The 18660-nt window shown below is 40.8% G+C and overlaps 1 long non-coding RNA gene across 1 annotated transcript; it reads right to left on the bottom strand.

Annotated features, from left to right (window-relative positions):
- Positions 1-13206: 13206 nt before the first annotated feature.
- LOC118643650 lies at positions 13207-16599 on the bottom strand. The gene is made up of 3 exons (XR_004962021.1): positions 16495-16599; positions 14032-14211; positions 13207-13304 (listed from the first exon to the last, which is right to left on the bottom strand). It is a non-coding gene; the product is annotated as an uncharacterized LOC118643650 (long non-coding RNA).
- Between the last annotated feature and the right edge of the window lie 2061 nt (positions 16600-18660).

Consider the following 18660-nt stretch of genomic DNA (forward strand, 5'->3'; position numbering starts at 1 on the left):
CCAGCCCTGGTTGGGGTTGTGTGGGGGGCAACCATTCGATGTGTCTCTCTCACATCAAAGTTTCTGTCTCTCTCTTCTACCCTCTCTTTCTCTCACTCTATCTGAAGATGAATGTAAAAATGTCCTTGAGTGAGAATTAAAAAAAATAAAATTGCCTTAAAAAAAAAAAGATATAAGACCTTTAGCTAAGAGTATAGTGATACAACATACGACATTATTTCAAGTCAATATTTCTCAAGAGATCAGTGTATGCTACCTGCTGGGAGTCTATAAGAAATACCCAGTGGTGTTGGTGATAGCCTCAGACTATTTTCTTTGAAAGAGTAAGAATGATTCTGATCAGTGGACCACCAGATGCCATATCAGATACAATTGCCATATCAGATACAATTGTTATAAAGAGGCCACAAGAACGTCAAAGCTGCTTGCCCAAGGTGAATTCATAAAGGGGTCCCTGTAAGATTGATTTGCTTTCTTTATTTGATTGCTTTTCATGAAAAAATAAATAGAAGCTTCCAGAGATTTGTCTTCACGAACGAGGTGGAGAGCTGTGCAGGGAGAAAGTAGAGGTAAAACTGGGAGGAAAACAGAAGAAAATAATCTAAAGAAAGGGACTCTATTCATTACCATTACATTTTTTCTCCCTGAAATGAAAAAAAAAAATGAATAAAGATATAGCTAGATTATTTGCTGTGGGCTGGGTTAGGTAGAACCTAAATAAAAAAGATGCCCAGTGTTGACTGAATCAGTGTCTTTAAGCATCACAACATAGGCTCTCTTCATTTCCATAAGCAAAATAGGAAAATTTAAAAAGCGATCTAGTGCTCAGGAATATTTTACTTACTATTTTAATAAACCTTTGTTTATGCCTAGAGGTGCCATTAAATTACCAGCCAGACATTAATATACAGCTGGGGACTGGCGTCAACACGTGATTACTGCTGGGCGTTTCACTCGGGGTCACTCACTACTGTCTGTACACAGAGAATATAAACTGGACAGAGACCTAAAACACCGCCTGTGCTTTGTTTATGTCCCAAGACTGTTTTTCTAGCATACTTGGAGATGACTGGCTACTTATGATGTGGGTCAAATAGCCACAATAGCAGGTGTTTTTAAATATTTAAGGCATCTTGAGACATTTTTTCTGTGGTTGCAGTGAAGGATAATTTAATTTTTTTATCTGAAGAAGTGACTGAAAAGATGACGACTGATGTTGAATAGTATGTTTTGCCCTTTTCCACTCTAAGTTCAGAGCTTGGCATAGGAGCCGAAGGTTAACAGACTGTTTACCTGGCAGATCACCTGGAGGATACGCCGATTTCCCCTGTGCGTCATAGGCCAGTTATCACGTATTTCAGAAAATCAATCAGGACATCGCCATGAAACCAGAGTCTGAATATGTTTGGCACATGAACTCTAATTATAATCATTAGGTGATAAATAATTCACCATGAATCAGTACAATGAGTTAATGGCATTACATTTCTTTGATGGGTGATCTTGATTTTTTTCCCCACACTTCAAAAATAAGAATACACCCTGCCGGTGTGGCTCAGTGGTTGAGCATCGACCCATGCACCAAGAGGTTTGATTCCCAGTCAGGGCACGTGCCTAGGTTGTGGGCCAAATCCCCAGTGGGGGGCATGCAGGAGGCGGCCAATCGATGTTCTCTCTCATTGATGTTTCTCTCTCTCTCTCTCCTTCCCTCTCTCTCTAAAATCAATAAAGAAAAAATATTTTAAAAATAAATAAATAAGACTACTACCCTGTCGTGACCATTTTCTGATCACTAAGGGTGTGCCAGGCAGGCCCTGAGGCCCGTGCTCTCTGTTCGCCATCTCCTTTAGTGTCTCTGCAACACGTAGGCCATGTTGTCTTTGCAGGGAGGGCTTTCTCGAATCCCTCAGCTCTCAAGTGGCAGTCCTTCCTCCGAGCTTCCTTCCCTGGGGACCCTGACTACATTAGGGTACCGAGCCCTGGGCTGAGAGCAGGGGCTTGGTGGTTTTTGCCCAGAGCCTCTGAATCTGTCTAGCACTTCTTAGATGCTCAGTAAATATTTGTTGAATAAATGAATTATTTTTCCTCCTCCAATAATTTAAGGTCAGAAGCCTCCACTTCTTTGTTTCCTTTGTTCTTTCATTTCTTCACTCAATAAATATGTATTAAGCACCAACTATATTCCAGGTCTGTTCTAGGCCTTCAGAATATGCCCACAAATAAAAAGATGAAGTTTTTGCCCCTGGTCAGGTAGCTCAGCTGGTTGTAGCATTGTCCTGATACACCAGGGTTGTGGGTTCAATCCCCAGTCAGGTACAAATGGGAAATCAGCCAGTGAATGCATAAATAAGTTGAACAACAAATCAGTATTTCTCTCTCTCTCTTTCTCTCTCCCTCCCTGTCTAAAACAATCAATCATTCAATCAATTAAAAAAATTTTTAAAATAGACAAAGTTTCTGCTTCTTTGGAACTTACCTTTTTTTTTTTTTTTTTTTATCCTCATCCGAGGATATTTTTCCATTTTTTTTGTACAGATAGAGTGGGAGGGAGAGAGAGGAAGGGAGAGAGAGAGAGAAACATCGACGTGAAGGGACACATCGAGTGGCTGCCACCCGCACGACCAACCAGGGCCGGGGACAAACTGCAACCAAAGTACGTGCCCTTAGCGGGAATCGAACCCGGGTCTCTCCGGACCGCAGGCCGACGCTCTAACCGCTGAGCCAAACTGGCCAGGGCGGAACTTACCTTTTAGTCATTAAAATCAGAAGTTCTTTTTTCTCCCACATGGTTTCACTGGTTGTCATAAAAGTCATAACAAATGTAAACACTGTCTTAATTTCCTTCTATGGAAATGTATACATGCTTCTTTCAGAATTATAGAAATCAGGCAAAACTTTAAATTTTTTTTCTTTTGTATCCTCACCCGAGGACATTTTTTCATTTTTTGTTCAGCTAGAGTAGAAGGAAGAGAGAGAAAGAGAGAGAGAGAGAGAGAGAGAAACATCAACGTGAAAGGGACACATTGAGTGGTTGCCACCCGCACGACCCAACCAGGGCCGGGGACAAACTGCAACCGAGGTACGTGCCCTTAGTGGGAACCAAACCCAGATCTCTCTGGACTGCAGGCCAACGCTCTAACCACTGAGCAAACAGCCAGGGCTAAATTTTTTTTCTTTTGGTAAATACTGAATTCTGTACTTGAGTAGATGGTTTAGGAAGTAAAATGAACTTATTATAAGCTAATGACAGGCATAACTAATAAAACCATTGTCCTTATGTACAAAATCATGATAAAGAAATCGAGGCGAGGCAGGATTAATTTTGAACCCATTGTTTTCTATTTGGGTGGTTTATCAATAGATCTTAGCACTTAAACGATGGTTTTACCAAGCCTAAACTATTACATCTCATATGATTCCTTCTTTTATTTTTTGAACTCATCTTTATTGTAGAATGTATTCCAGATGTTTCTCCCTTTTTTCCCCATTGATCCCCCTCCTCCTCATTCCCACCCCCTTCTGCCTTCCCCACACCATTGTTGGTGTCCATTGGTTATGCATATATGCATATAAGTTCTTCGGTTTATCTCATCCCGCCCTTCCTCCCCCTTTCCCTTTGAGGTTCATCAGTCTAACAACCAATTTGTACTTCTTAATTCCTTCATCTTTTTCACCCATCCCCCAAGTCCCCACCCATCTGGCAAGCAACAAAAAGTTCTCTGTATCTATGAGTCTGTTTCTGTTCTGCTTGCTCATTTTGTTTGTGGATTCAATTGTTGATAGATATGTATTAATTGACATTTTATTTTTCATTTTCTGTTCTTCTTCGCCTTCAAAAGACCCTTCAATATTTCATATAACACTGGTTTGATGGTGATGAATTCCTCTAGCTTTTTCTTGTCTGGGAAACTCTTGATATGTCCATCGATTTCAAATGATAGCTTTGCAGGATAGAGTAATCTTGGTTGTAGGTCATTGCTTTTCATCACCTTGAATATCTCTTGCCCCTCCTTTCTGGCCTGCAAAGTGTTTTTTGAGAAATCAGCTGACAGTCTTATGGGAACTCCTTTGTAGGTAACAGACTGCTTTTCTATCGCTGCTTTTAAGATTCTCTCTTTATATTTAACCTTTGGCATTTTGATGATGATGTGTCTTGGTGTGGACCTCTTTGGGTTCAACTTGTTTGGGACTCTCTGTGCTTCCTGGACTTGTATGTCTGTTTCCTTCACCAGGTTAGAGAAGTTTTCTGTCATTATTGTTTCAAATAGTTTTTCAATTTCTTGCTCTCTCTTTTCTCCTTCAGGCACCCCTATGATGCAAATGTTGGCAAGCTTGAGGTTGTCCCAGAGGCTCCTTATACTATCCTCACTTTTTTGGATTCTTTTTTCTTTTTGCTGTTCTAGTTGGGTGTTTTCTGCTTCGTTATACTCCAAATTGATGGTTTGTTTCTTGGCTTTACCTACTCTACTATTGATTCCCTGTATATTATTCTTTATTTCAGTTAGTGCATCCTTAATTTCTGACTGGCCCTTTTTTACGTTGTTGATGTTCTCGCTAAGTTCCTCAGAGGTCTTAAGTTCCTTGAAGGTCTCACTAAGTCCCTTGGATGTCTCACTAAGTTCCCTGAGCAACCTTATAACCTGTGTTCTGAACTCTGCATCTGTTAGATTGCTTATTACTATTTTGTTTAGTTCTTTTCCTAGAGTTTTGTTCTTTTCTTTCATTTGGGACATGTTTGTTTGTCTCCTTATTTTGGCTGCTTTTCTGCGATTGTTTCTATGTATTAGGCAGAGTTGCTATGCTCCTAGGCTCCGTAGGGTGGCCTACTGTTGTAGGTGTCCTGTAGGATCCAGTGGCATAGTCTCCCTGATCACCCCAGCTGGGCTCTCACAGTACACTGGTGTACACTGTACACCCCAGCAGTTCCTCTTGAAGGGCTCGTGCACAGACTCACTCAGACCTGCTCCCTCTGAGCTCCCAGGGGAGGCAGCTTGAGGGGCACCAGAGAACAGAGAAGAACTGAGCTGTTTGGCCTCTGGACGAGGGCTGGAGGGGCAGCTTTCTCCTGGACAGATGTGCTGGTGGAGGCCATTTTTCCTCTGGTGAGCCCTTCCCCCACAGGGTAGGCAGACAGCCACCATATCTGGGACTCCAGAAACCTGGCTCACACTGTAGCCCCACCCTGGTGATTCCCTGAGGCCCCGCCCCACCCAAATTTCTGGCCCACCCAAGCTGTTTCCAAAGGCTTTACCATAGGATTGGCCTGTCTTGGAGCCTGCTTCAGAGTTTCCTAAATTCTCTAAAACAAGCAGCATCTGGTCTCACCGAGCCCCATACCTCTCATTAAGTGGTTCCAGTGCTGGCACTAGAAGCAGCCAGCCTTGGTACACAACTTGGCTTTTCCTGGACACCTCCAAGCCCAGCACAAGAAGCAGCCATCTGCAGTTTACTTTGTAGCTTATTCCAGGTGGCCCTGGATAGAGCACAGGCAGTGGCTGACCTTGCCCCAGAGTCAGGTGGACAGCTTCAGACCACATCGAAACACCATCACCCAACTACCTCCACAAGTGACACACTCAAGGAGTGGACTCAGTGGGTACCAGGGCCCTGCTGAAGTAAGTCTTGCTCGGTGTGGTGGCCCCTACACAGCTGATCCTCCAAGGTAGTGGCTAGTGGGCACAGCCAGTCTTTGCAGCTGACCAGCCTGAGTAAACCCCTCCCATTGATGTGCCAACAGCAATCAAGACTCAGTTACAAGAGAAGGATGTATAGTCTCACACTAGGGGTGTACTATGAGGGCCCAGCTGGGGTGATCAGGGAGACTGTGCCACTGGATCCTACAGGACACCTACAACAGTAGGCCATGAGGAGGCATAGCAACTCTGCCTAATACATAGAAACAATCGCAGAAAAGCAGCCAAAATAAGGAGACAAACAAACATGTCCCAAATGAAAGAAAAGAACAAAACTCTAGGAAAAGAACTAAACAAAATAGTGATAAGCAATCTAACAGATGCAGAGTTCAGGACACAGGTTAAAAGGTTGCTCAGGGAACTTGGTAAGACATCCAAGGGACTTAGTGAGACCTTCAAGTAACTTAAGGAGACCTCTGAGGAACTTAGTGAGAACATCAACAATGTAAAAAGGGGCCAGTCAGAAATTAAGGATGCACTAACTGAAATAAAGAATAATTTACAGGGAATCAATAATAGAGTAGGTAAAGCCAAGAAACAAACCATCAATTTGGAGTATAACGAAGCAGAAAACACCCAACTAGAACAGCAAAAAGAAAAAAGAATCCAAAAAAAATGAGGATAGCGTAAGGAGCCTCTGGGACTTCAAGCGCGCCAACATTTGCATCATAGGGGTGCCTGAAGGAGAAGAGAGAGCAAGAAATTGAAAAACTATGAGAACAGGAAGGGATCCAGATGACAGAAGGCCCGTGTCTCATGTCTAGGCATTTGGATTCTTCTAAAAGGCCAAGGGTACCTTGACTGGTTTTAAGTAGAGCAATTACAAACTGAGATTTGGATTCTGCATAGATAAGGTAACTCTATGGATTTGAGAGAAGAGAGGGCAGTGGTGATGGTGGGTGGTTAAATAAGGAACCCTGTTGGGAGGCTACATAACAGTTGTTGGGAGCCGGCTACTTGTCTGACAAAGTCCACAGAGCCTGGAGGTCTTGAGTCAGAAACTTGAACTCTCCCCCAATCTCAAGGAATTAGGCTTGCATTGTGTTTGTGCAGCCCGGGGCTAAGTGTGACCCAATGTACCTTGAAATACCTGAGATAACAGACTGGGTATTCCTGGGTGTTCTTGTTTTCTGCAAGGCAAACAAATTCTACACAGCATTGTTGTAGCCCTGGGCATTATATCAAGAAGATCCTGTGTTCTTATATCACTAAACTTTTGCTGTAAGGTATAAAAGGCATGTAATAAAGCATATCGAGGCTGATCCTGCTGAGGACAGTCCTCCTGATCCCATATCCATGTCATTGTCTTCATTCCCCCTGCTTGAACTCAGGGACCCTGCTCTCCAGGCTGGTTCCCGGCAAACAGTGCCATGTTTTACCACTGACCTCAGTAGTTACAGGCAGAACAGCAAAGTAAATTTCAACAACATGCATCAGGAAGCCTTGTGACATTGAGAATATCCTGTTATCATATAGCAAATGACAGGAAGTGAGAGACTTGTCAGCCTTCTTTCTGACCATCAGGACCCCACAAAATGAAATAGGGTGGTGCAGGGGCAGGGATGCAGGCAAGTGGAGAGCTGGCCTTAGTGCAAGGACTTGGGAGGAGCTGGCCCTCGTGCCTAGTCGTGCCAGCCCAACGAAGATAAAGGGACAGATATGAAAAAAATTGTGGCGCTGGAGCAGGGCCTCGGGGATTGGAGGTGGGGAGTGAGGCAGAGTCCTGGATGACTTTCTGGTTTGTGATGCGGAGCGACTGGGAAAGCAGTGTTGTTGAAAATGCTTAAGTTGGCCCTGGCCGGTTTGGCTCAACGGTTAGAGCGCCCGCCTGCGGTCCGGAGAGACCTGGGTTCGGTTCCCGCTAAGGGCATGTACCTTGGTTGCAGTTTGTCCCCGGCCCTGGTTGGTCGTGCGGGTGGCAGCCACTCGATGTGTCCCTTTCACATCGATGTTTCTCACTCTCTCTCTTCCTCTCTCTCCCTCCCACTCTATCTGAACAAAAGAACAGAAAAATGTCCTCGGGTGAGGATAAAAAAAAAAAAAAAGAAGGAAAATGCTTAGGTTGGCAGATCTCAAAATAAAACTTTCATTAGAAAATGAAAGCAAACAGAAGCAAGAGCACAAAAGCACAGAAGCAGATAATTCTACACAATGCGAGCTTCTAAATTAACATTAAGATCTAGCCATTCATTGAATAGGTTATTGGATACTCATTTCCTACATTTATCTCAGTTCTGTTTGGCAGCCCATCCTTGGATATTTCTCCTTCTGATCGCTTCAGTACTTCTCACTCAGAAGGAGAGTTCGGCTCATGGTTAAGGTCCCTCATATTGGTAGAAATATGTATACTTGATCAGCTGACAGAATTCCCAGACTGGAGAATGAAGCTTTGTAAGAGATTCCATCTGCTCATCCAGAGTTTTCAGGTTATTCGTTAGTGAACTGAAAAAGGCACATAAAGCAGGAATATATGTAAACTACCTCTTCAAGTTTAAGTTTATATAGACCTTATAGGTATACCTTATATAGTTTACATATGTGTGCATTTGTGGGTATATACATATGTAGACTAAAAATAGAAATGCCTATTCCTGTTTACAGCCTTTGGATGTGAGTCCTTTTCTCTGAATTCACATCATCTTTCCCGAACAGTCACAGCCGAACACACCATCTACAATGTTCAGTTCCCATTTCTTTAAGGTGCGATACGAATTGTGAAACAATCTCAGTGTAGAATTATAAATTTTTCCCAATATTTGGCTGGTGTGTCACCCACGTATATACAGCAGTAATTTTTAAGCAGTGTTTCCAAAGCATTTTGGTTAGTCTTCATGAAACCACTAAACCTCTTTCTTTTGTATTCATGCTTTATTAGTCTGGATAACATTAAATTAAATCATCTAATTCAAAAAACAGGTACAAAAGACAAAAACTGGTTTGGGAACAAATACAACTGACTTGGTAAGAGAATTTCTGCATTATTCTTGAGTAGCTTCCCATTAACTTACGAGAACACCCCCAAACAGTTTCTAACTGGAGTTTAGGAATTAGACAGGTCCGAGTGAAATCCAGACTGTAATTTTCTTCTTAGCTGTGTCAGTGGTTTACTGAGTATGTTTATTCTTTCTGAGCCCTGGTTTCTTGGAAGGCAGCACGGTAATCATAACTTCCAAATTTCAGTGTTCAACGAACTGCGCAGATGAGCTCACGTAAGAGTACCTAGTACCCGGTACCTGTCTGAAAATACTCATTTCCTTACTTCTTGGTGACACAGAGATGGAGATTTCTGTCATCGTTGCTCCCCCCAACTATTTCTGTCAATATAATGCATAGTTATCAAAAGTTCTGAATAATTTAAATAGCCGAATGAAACTGATTTAATCCAGGAAATAAAAGTGCTTAGGGTATGGTTAGTGGATTATCCTACTCAGTTGAAAGTTCTGAAGAATGAAAATCAGTTGGTCTCTGATCTAGAATACAGGTGAGTATTTCAAAAGCAAGTAAAGGACTAACACTTGATGGGTTCACCACCGGTTTGCTCCATTTGTCTCCTTCACACCCTTTCTGTAGTGATAATAGCAGCTGGTAATGGGAACCAGAAAGAGGAAGGCAGAATCTGGCTGACCCATGCACCAAGAAAGAGCTGGTTGGATTCCTGGCGGCCAATGGATGTTCTCTCTCATCAATGTTTCTATCTCTCTCTCCCTCTCACTTCCTCTCTCTAAAATCAATAAAGGAAAAAAAAATTATTTTAAATAATAAAAAAAAGGAGGGCAAAGAGGAAGGGTTTTCAATGCCACCGGCTTATTTCATAGCCTTCTCTTCTCATACCCCATTCTTCTGCCCCCATGAAAGTGTTATTCTCTTGGGGTGATAGAATTATGCCCCTTCAACCCTGGCCAAAGCTTGGATATTCATATACAACCCAGTGTGAGTTCCACTCGGGTCCTCTAAAAACCCTCTCTGTTGGGCTTCCGTTTGAACACTGGGTCTGGTGATGATGGAGGAGGGTAATATGGGCTATTTTCCCTCACAGCGATGTTATAAGGATAAATGAAATGATATTCATCCAGCACTTCAGGATGTTCTTATAAAATGCACCTTTGTAAATATGAAGTATTCTAAAAGGCTGGTGCCTGCAACTTCTATTTAAAATAAAAATTGCTGACAACAATTTCAACCCTAGAAAGTAAACACATCAGCTTGAAATTGAAGTGCACTTTGCCAGGGAGCAGCAGGCTGATCGCATAGCTGGGCCTTTACTGCACATAAGGTGAAATGTTAGCATGGATCACTGTGCGGTTTGTCCTGCTCTGCTATGTGGCATCTCAAGTCCATGGCCTGGTTCTGTGTTCTTTGTGGTTCAGGAGCATCTGAAAGTGTGGCCCAGTCTTCGAGACTCTGAGGGCATTGCAGCCTCTCTCGGGAAAGCTTGGCTCAGAGAGAGGCATCTTGAGACATATTGATCTGCAGGATCCCAGCCTGCTCTTCTGGTTAGCTATAGTCCCCTGGGCCACATTAAAGCCATCTCATTGAGATTACTCTAAGACCAGATCTAGGTGACTCCGGAAAACCCTTAACCTGATGACAGGAGAGGCTCTCGTCCCTCAGATGGCCATGATCTGGGAATGGGGCCTTGTTTCTGGAACATGTTTGGAGCTATGTGTATGCAAACACTATATATTACCCACTTCCAGTATACTAGGGGGTGTTCTAACATTGGCACTGGGCACTGATGTGTTTTATACTCTATCAAGCAAAAGATGGCCGAGGCCTGCCAGAGACCACGCACTAAGTGTACACTTGGCAGTTGTGAAGCCTTTGTGTATTGATAGAGGGCCAAGCCAGCAAGTGTGGGAGGGAGAACTAGGAAGAAAATGAGCCTCGGGAGTGCAGCCTTGGTAGATAGCTCAGGCAACCATGCAAGTGAAACCTAACTGTGGAGTCACATGGAATAAAGCTTTACGGAATCAGCGCCGGACACATAGAAATTTCAGTATGAGGCAGAGGTCAGTAATGTCAACCACTGAAACAAAACAGCCTGTTAAAACAGCCACATCCATGGCAGCTGCAGTCATTTGACCCCCCGTAACCCCATTCTTTGCCCTTGACTGTGGAGGTCTCCTTAGGCCCTGTTTGTCTTCCTGATCTCACTGTGTAATGGGGTAGCTATTTAAAAGTTCACCGAAGAAAAATACAACCTAAATGTAACTAGCAAATTCACTACTGGTTGATGATGTACCTACAAATACGCTGAATAAATCTCAGAAATAAGTTGTGTGTTTGTGTTAAAATTTTGAACTTCAGATTTGGAGATTTTGATATTCTTTTTGGATCTGTTCTCAAGTAACATCAGAGAAGGTGTTAATATTTTGGTGCTTCTATGTCTATGTTTTTAAAATGAGGGAAATTGTATGGTGTTTGCCTGTGCATTACATGGCATTACATGTTTTACCATCATTGTATGTTTTTTTTTCGTTGTAAAGTCTGAGACTTTCACCCTATTCTATTCCTAACTCTATTCCACAAATTTATTATTTTTTCCATTTATTTTCAGATAGAGTGGGAGGGAGGGGTACAAAGAGAGAGAGAGAAACACCGATTGGTTGCTTCCCACACCACCCTGACCAGAGTGGGGATGAACTGCAACCAAGGTATGTGCCCTTGACTGGAATTGAACCCCAAACTCTTTGGTACATAGGCTGACGCACTAACCGCTGAGCTAAACCAGCCAGGACTATTCCACAAGTTTAATGTTTAGGACCACTGTTGATTTTTCTTCTCATCGAGAACAGGAAGAAGTGCCCAGTCAGTGTGGCTCAGTGTATTGAGCATGGTCCCATGGACTAAGAAGTCCTGGTTTGATTCCTAGTCAGGGCACATGCCCGGGTTTTGGGCTCAATCCCCAATTGGGGGTGTGTAGGAGGCAGCTGATAGATGTTTCTATCTCTCTCTCCCTTCTTCTCTCTCTCCCTTCTTCTCTCTCTCTAAAAAATCAATAAAAACATATTAAAAAACAACAACAAAACAAAACAGGAAGAAAGACCAGGGGAAAAGAATGAATATTTATTAACCATTAACTCTACTGCCAGGTGTTTTATCTATATTTGACCCTCATGACAACCTTATGAAGTAGGTGTTATTAACCATGGCCTGTTTCACTAGGGAGGGGAAGTGTTATTTGCCACTCAATAAGATAGCATAAGATCTTTATGCAATTCTTAAACTATTAATAAATTCATGCCTTTCCTGTGATTTTTGAGAATTCAAGTTCGCCAGATGTGAACCCTGTTCCTCATCCCTTCTGTTCTATCGGTGAAAAAACGGACCTGTAACTGTGGTTAGGTATCGTACTCAAATGGTGAGTGTGAAGCTGGAGACCTTCAGGTTTTCACTTTCTTGCATTCTTAAGTGTTTTAAAGTATAAGGCATTTCAAATGGATTTTAGACGTGTCCTCATCTGTAATCACCACTTAGCCGTCACAATAAATCTTTAGGTAGATGACTAAAATGATCACAGGAAAGTCATAAAGCATGGGTTGGAACCACTGAAAACATGTTTATTCTGTCCCTCTTCATTGTTCTTGGAGTGTTTAGTTTTAGGAAGTTCAACAAGTGGGAATAGTGCTATGACATCTGATAGACCCCAGCTGTTTGCAGCGTGCTTCCAAATGAGGAGGATGTCATTTCAAGAAAAAGAGACAACAGATTGTTTGCAAAGTACTTTTGTTTTGCTTTTCCCTGTGTTCGTCTTGAAAGCAATCCAAAACAGATTTATCTTTTGTGGTTAGTTATTTCTTAAAGTCTCCGGGTTTATACTTGACTGTCTTGGGTTAGGTAGTCGATAAGTGCACATTTCTTATAATCTATACCTCAAGTACAGGGACCCAAGTTATGAAGAGATCAAAATATTTGTCAGATAGTCCCAGCTCTTCATGAAGTTAACTTAGTGAACAAATGACACATAACCAGAGGAAATGATGATCTTTTTTTAATTTTTAAAATCTAGCCTTCCTACAAGCCCATCAGAGCAAAGAACTCAAAATTGCTTTTTAAAAAGACATTTTCGCTTAAAACCCAGCAGATGACAACCTCAGTCTTAGAGCCCTCTGGGGATTTGTCTATCAAACACTGATGTATCACAGAAACATTTATTTTGTAAGTAATGTTAATGATGTTCTCAGAGCTCTGTGTTTATTGTTTAACACTGCTATCATTTATTGATGACTAATGGCCAATAAACAGAGCCCCTTGCCTTGACTCTGGCTTCTAGTCAGTATTTATGGATTAGGCCCATTAGCCTCTTTCTGAAAGCCATTGGGACAATGCAGCTGGTACCCAGCAGAAAAAGATACGAGAAAAACATTATCTGCCACTCAAGTAAAGACAAAGAAGTAAACTTGTAAGGAGAGTATGCTATTGCTACCACGCAGAGGCACTTAAATAGAAGTACTATTATGGCCTAATTAATATTCCTAAATATCCAACAGCAAGGCTCACCTTTCCAATCCAGTGTCCATCTCCAGCAGGCTCATGCTCCCTGACGCGGTTCCGTAAGAGACTACGGAATGAAGCGGCTGAGCTCACTTCCAAGAAAACAAATGCTAAGGCCTTAGGAATGGAGAAATACTGAAATGATAAGGAGATTTAGTTACCGAAAGTACACGGTAAAAGGAAGATGACGCACAATTCAGAGAAAAAAAAACACCAAAAAGATTCGATATTTAAAACACTGTATTAAAAAAAAATTAATTTGTTTGCTACATGAGGAAAGAGGGAAAATATTGGTGGAGTTTTCCCCTTTTCTAATCTTAATCTGAAGCTATGTCTGGGTTATCAAAGTGCTGTTTCAGTATATTCATTTTGCAGCTAGCCCAGGTGCACTTAAGAATTGACTTAATCTTTCAAGTGAACTCCTGAAGGCTCATCTTCCAATTGTTCAAGACAACTCTAAATATCTAAAGACTTTACACTTTCTTTCCCCAAACAGAGTTCGGTATCTAATAATATTCACCACGAAAAGCACTTCTCTGGGAGGGCGGGTGCCAGGGCAGTGTGCGTGGAGGAAGAGCGCTGTGATCGGGACCCACGGCGCTGCCCCTGCTCCGACGCCACGCAGCGTGGGGTTGTTAGGAGGCGCACACCGGTCTGGTTGTAATAATGGGCATATTGGACTAGAATTATCTTAAAGTTCACCTTCAGTTTCCAGTTTCTGAAATTCCAAACAGAAAAATCCAAATATAATTGATTCTCTAACAATTATTTTTGGTTAAGCGCTCGAGGTGGAAATGTGACCAACTTTCAAGTGAAACCAGGAAAGTCTGACTGTTCACCTTACCTGAATCACTCCTGCCTGCCTGGCACATCTCCTCCCACGATTTCCTCTCCACTGTTTTAAGATGGTCCTCGTTCTCTTTAACTTTTCTTATTTCACTAAGCCATACCTCGGCCTGCTCAATCTTTTTTTCTGTGTGTGCGTCTTTGATCTTTTGTTGGGTTTATTTCCTCCACATTTCCCCTACATTCCAGAAAGAAACAAAAATTGTGTCAAGGACATCACTTTCTAGATGCAGGTACTAAGTTCCATTGATATATTTTCCTGGCTTCAGGCCTCGATATTGCATTTTCAGGAAAGTGCTGCTTGTTTGGGGTTGATGCGGGCAAATCTGCCAGTGGGATTTAATAATGCATTCCCACTCTGCCCTAGCAAAGCAGGAAGCTGCACCCAGGAGATAAGTCCAGGGAGTTATTTTAGGGTAAAGAAAAAAAAACTTAAAGTCAGAAAAGAAGCTTAAGAACATTAACTTTTTCTTATCTAAGGTAGTATTGAATACATTAAAAGGGAGTAGCACATTTTTCTTTCTTTCTTTTTTTTTTTTTTTTTGCAGAGGCAAACTTCTGTAACAAGCCAGAAAATAAATATTTTTGGCTTTGCTAGGTGATTCGATCATAGTTGCAACTACTCAGACCTATGATTATAGTAAAAACAGCCATTGACAATACTAAACAAAAGGGCATAGTTGTGGCTAGGTTTCAATAAAACTTTATTTACAAAAACAGAATGTGTTTTTATTTACAAAAACAAGGGCTTTAGTTTGCCTGCCTCTAGGACAAGTACTAGGATAGTAATTTGGAGATGTGAATTTAAGAGCTCTGCTTTGATAAACTGTATAGATTAGGAAGTGCCATTGGTCCAGTAACTCAATTTTTTCTTTCTTTCTAGGGGAACACAATTGCAACAGTCCTTGAAGAAGAAGAAGAAAGTGATGCTCCCTTTTGAGAATGGTGCTAGTACTTGTTTTCTTCCTCATTGTTCAAGTGTTTCAGTTCTAGGACCCAGGGACACCCAGAATTCATGAGACAACCTCATGATTAATGGTAGGAGATGCAGGGCATTCAAAATAAAAATTGATAGATGCCCAGATGGTATGGCTCTAATGTTTCTTCAGGTCTAGTTTCTGGCCACAAGGCTAAACTTGCTTTCTTCAAATATGCACAAACTGAATTTATCAAGAAAGGTAGGCCACTCAGAACAGCAAACTCCAATCTTTGTTTTCTCCTTTGTCATTAACCTTATCACTGAACCTGCCAAGGTGAGAAGTACATGAGGCACAGTAGCCATGACCACCAGGCAGTGATGGAGCCTTTGAGGTGCAACAAAGCCCATGAGTTCTGAAGATGTGTGAAGGTCATTGTGATGGATGTTTTCCAAGAACTTGTCAAGGGTAGCTGTGAAAAGAACCCCTACGACGACAGCTGCATATCACTAGCATACAAATGTTTAGATGAATGTTCAGGTCCTTAGCTGGGTTGAGAAATTCTTCCTGGTCTCAATTGTTGCATGCAATGTTTTGGAAGGAAAAATAAAGCATTGTTCAAGACACAGTAGAAGAAAATGATGAAAAGTGATATTTTATTTGATATTGATAACCTCACAATAAATCATGTAGAAAAATTAAAACAAAATAATTAACCTATTACCAATAATCTTATTTTTACTATGTGTAAGTTCAGAAAATTGTACGAAATGAAGCAATCATTTGGACATTAGTCAGGTGTAGCAATTCACTTTTTTTTTTATCACTCTTCAGGTCAAGAGATTGCTTACTTTCTAGTTTTCAAAAATGCATAGCATATAAAGATTGGGTTTGGCTACAAGTATTAGAAAACTCAAAGTAATAATTACAAACAAGATAGAAGTTTGCTTCTCTGTTATATACACACAATCTAGAGGTAGGTAAGCTAGAGCTGCTAAGGCCGCTCTGGGATGTTCTGACTGTCCTGGTGGAAGATGGGGCTGTGATGTAAGCCTTTTATCTGTATACCAGCCAACAAGAAGAAGACAGGTGTAAAGAGGTGACTGTCCCCTTCCTTTAAGGATTTTCCTAGAAATCAGGCACTTCCCATTAGTATCCATTCCTGGGATGTCACATGCTCACTTACTAGCTGCAAAGGAAGCTGTAATCTTTACTTGGCAGCTATATGCCCAGCTAGAATCTTGAGTTCTACCACTAAGAAAAATGGAGAAAATGGCCCGTGGGAGGTTGTCAGCAATACCTACCACCCATTCTAATTACTCAGCCCTTCAATCAATCAGTCAATCAATCAATCAATTCATTCTATTCTTTGAACCTAGTGTAATGTATACAGGTCCCCAAATCACAGAGGCATATAGCTCCCCCAATATCTGTTAGATCTTTGTTCTTTCTTAACTTGGACTTAGAAGTCCAGCGAATGCACCAACTTAGAGGACAATCAGAGATCTAGCTATAGGTACGTTCCCAGGAGGAGATAAAAATACCTTCTGCAGACTTTAATGTGCTTGACACTTCTCTCAGGAACGTGAAGTAGGCAGCCACTCTATAAATGATCTTTGACCTGCCCTACAGGAATGCGGACAGCTATCTTTTCCCTGAAAACCCACATTTAAAGAAATTACACAAATAAGTATTATATAGTAATTTTTTTCTGATGTTAGGTAAAGTAATATATTTTATTTTAAACAAAAATCCCTATATTATTCATGCTATTTTGCACACACATACATGCTTTTGAATTTTCTCTTTTTATCTCAGTCATTCTTCATTAATGGTGCCAAGTTATGTCTTTGTTTTTAGCTTAGCTAGTTTTTCCGAGTGCTTCTGTGATATTGTTATCACAGAGTTGGCCTTATTTCTTTTACTCTTTCCACCCTTCATCATTTATTAATGCCACAGATTGTGTGATGAAGAGTTGTCAACATTATCATTTTTCTATATTTACAGGTATAATAACTGCACTGAAGTGGATTTGTCATCTAATAGCCTTAAATGATCCCTCTCTCTCGGGCTGCATTTCCCTCCATTATTTACTGTGCCTCCCAATAGCTTATCATCCACTGCTGTCTACTCTCTTCTTTGTTCTTAATTTTCTGAGACAGATTTCCACTCAAGAGACTGAGAAACTATTAGACGGAGAGTTTCCACAAACCACAGGAGCATAAGGTCTTCTGCAAAGAGACACGCTTACCCACTGCGGGTTAAAGGAGGAAAGTAGTATTACTTCTTCCCTGCTGACAAACCCACTTGCTATCAATGTGAAGGGGGAATAATCGCATTTGCATTGAGGAAATCTACATGCATAACTCTCATTAACGTGAATACAGTAGAAGCTAAGTGCCTAAATTCCTGTGCAGAGAAAAGAGAAGTGGTTATATTTCCTAATCTAATGTAAGACGTAGCCTCCTATATTTGAGTTGTAACTTTCATAACGGCTTAATATTAGTGTATGAGTTGTTCTAAGGAAAACCAGTCTCAAAGCAGAAAGTAGTACTCTATCTCTGTAAAGCATTTTAGCAACGTGGGGAGAAACAGACTACCAGATATTTATTTGGGAAATTAGCTAGCTAGCTACAATATGTTTACAAATTATGTGTTTATTGGTAGGATACTGTTGTAATTGGCAAGGCCACTATATATCTTTAGCTTTGCTCTATTTAGAATACAGGAAAGTAAGTTAGTATTTCCTTTCTTGGTAACATTTTAGAGCTAACAATATTCACTAGTAAAAAAAAGCTTTCTCTGATCAAAACTGTTGTTCTTAAATATGTTTGTTCAAAGATTACATAACATGTTAATGATTATGTCCTTAGGTGTCTTTTCATTTAATTTGTAATTGTTTCAAGTGATTAAAAAGAATATGAATGACTTGTTTAACTTCTGAAAAGAAGAATATAAATATCTCTATGCCCTATATACTTTTCACAAATTATTCACCAGTGATAAATAAATTACCTGGGTCAATTACTGAACCAAACACTACCATCTAAATTGTTTCTTTGTATCACCATGCAGCTCTTTATTTAATTTATCTGAATGGAATGCTGAACTCCATTTAAGCCCATGCTAAGACTTAAGAAATTCTTGATGGATGGTGTGGGAGTGGATTGAAATAGAAGCATCACAAGGACATAAAAGTGTTGGTAAATTTTGGGTAAATTATAAGCAGCCAACTTGAAACAGATGGAGACAACTACTTGCTTGATTTTGAAACCAAGAATTAGTAGAGACCTAATTTTAAACTTTTAACTTGTTTTTCATCTGTCACTCACTTCATGTTATCAGATATTTATTAGGTTCAGAGACTCATGTGCCTGGTATGTACTTCGTTACTTGAACCCATCATCATGGGAGATATTTATGCTGTGTCAACACTAAACACTCAGGATATGTGCTACCAAATCAGTGCATTGATAGCATGATATAAAACAAAAACAAACAAACTGATCCAAGAATATTTTAACTTCTGACACTGAACAACTACACAAATATTACCAACAATAATTTCCATCACCACCATTGTTTTTAAGCATGTCAGGCTAAATACTTTACATAGTCATTTTTTTGGACACATCATCATGAGGCACTTTTTGACCAAATCACAGAGAGGTTACATTACTTGACAAAAGTAAATGGCTAGTAAATGACTA

This window comes from Molossus molossus, unplaced genomic scaffold (assembly GCF_014108415.1).
Source record: "Molossus molossus isolate mMolMol1 unplaced genomic scaffold, mMolMol1.p scaffold_m16_p_4, whole genome shotgun sequence".
Classification (NCBI taxonomy): domain Eukaryota; kingdom Metazoa; phylum Chordata; class Mammalia; order Chiroptera; family Molossidae; genus Molossus; species Molossus molossus.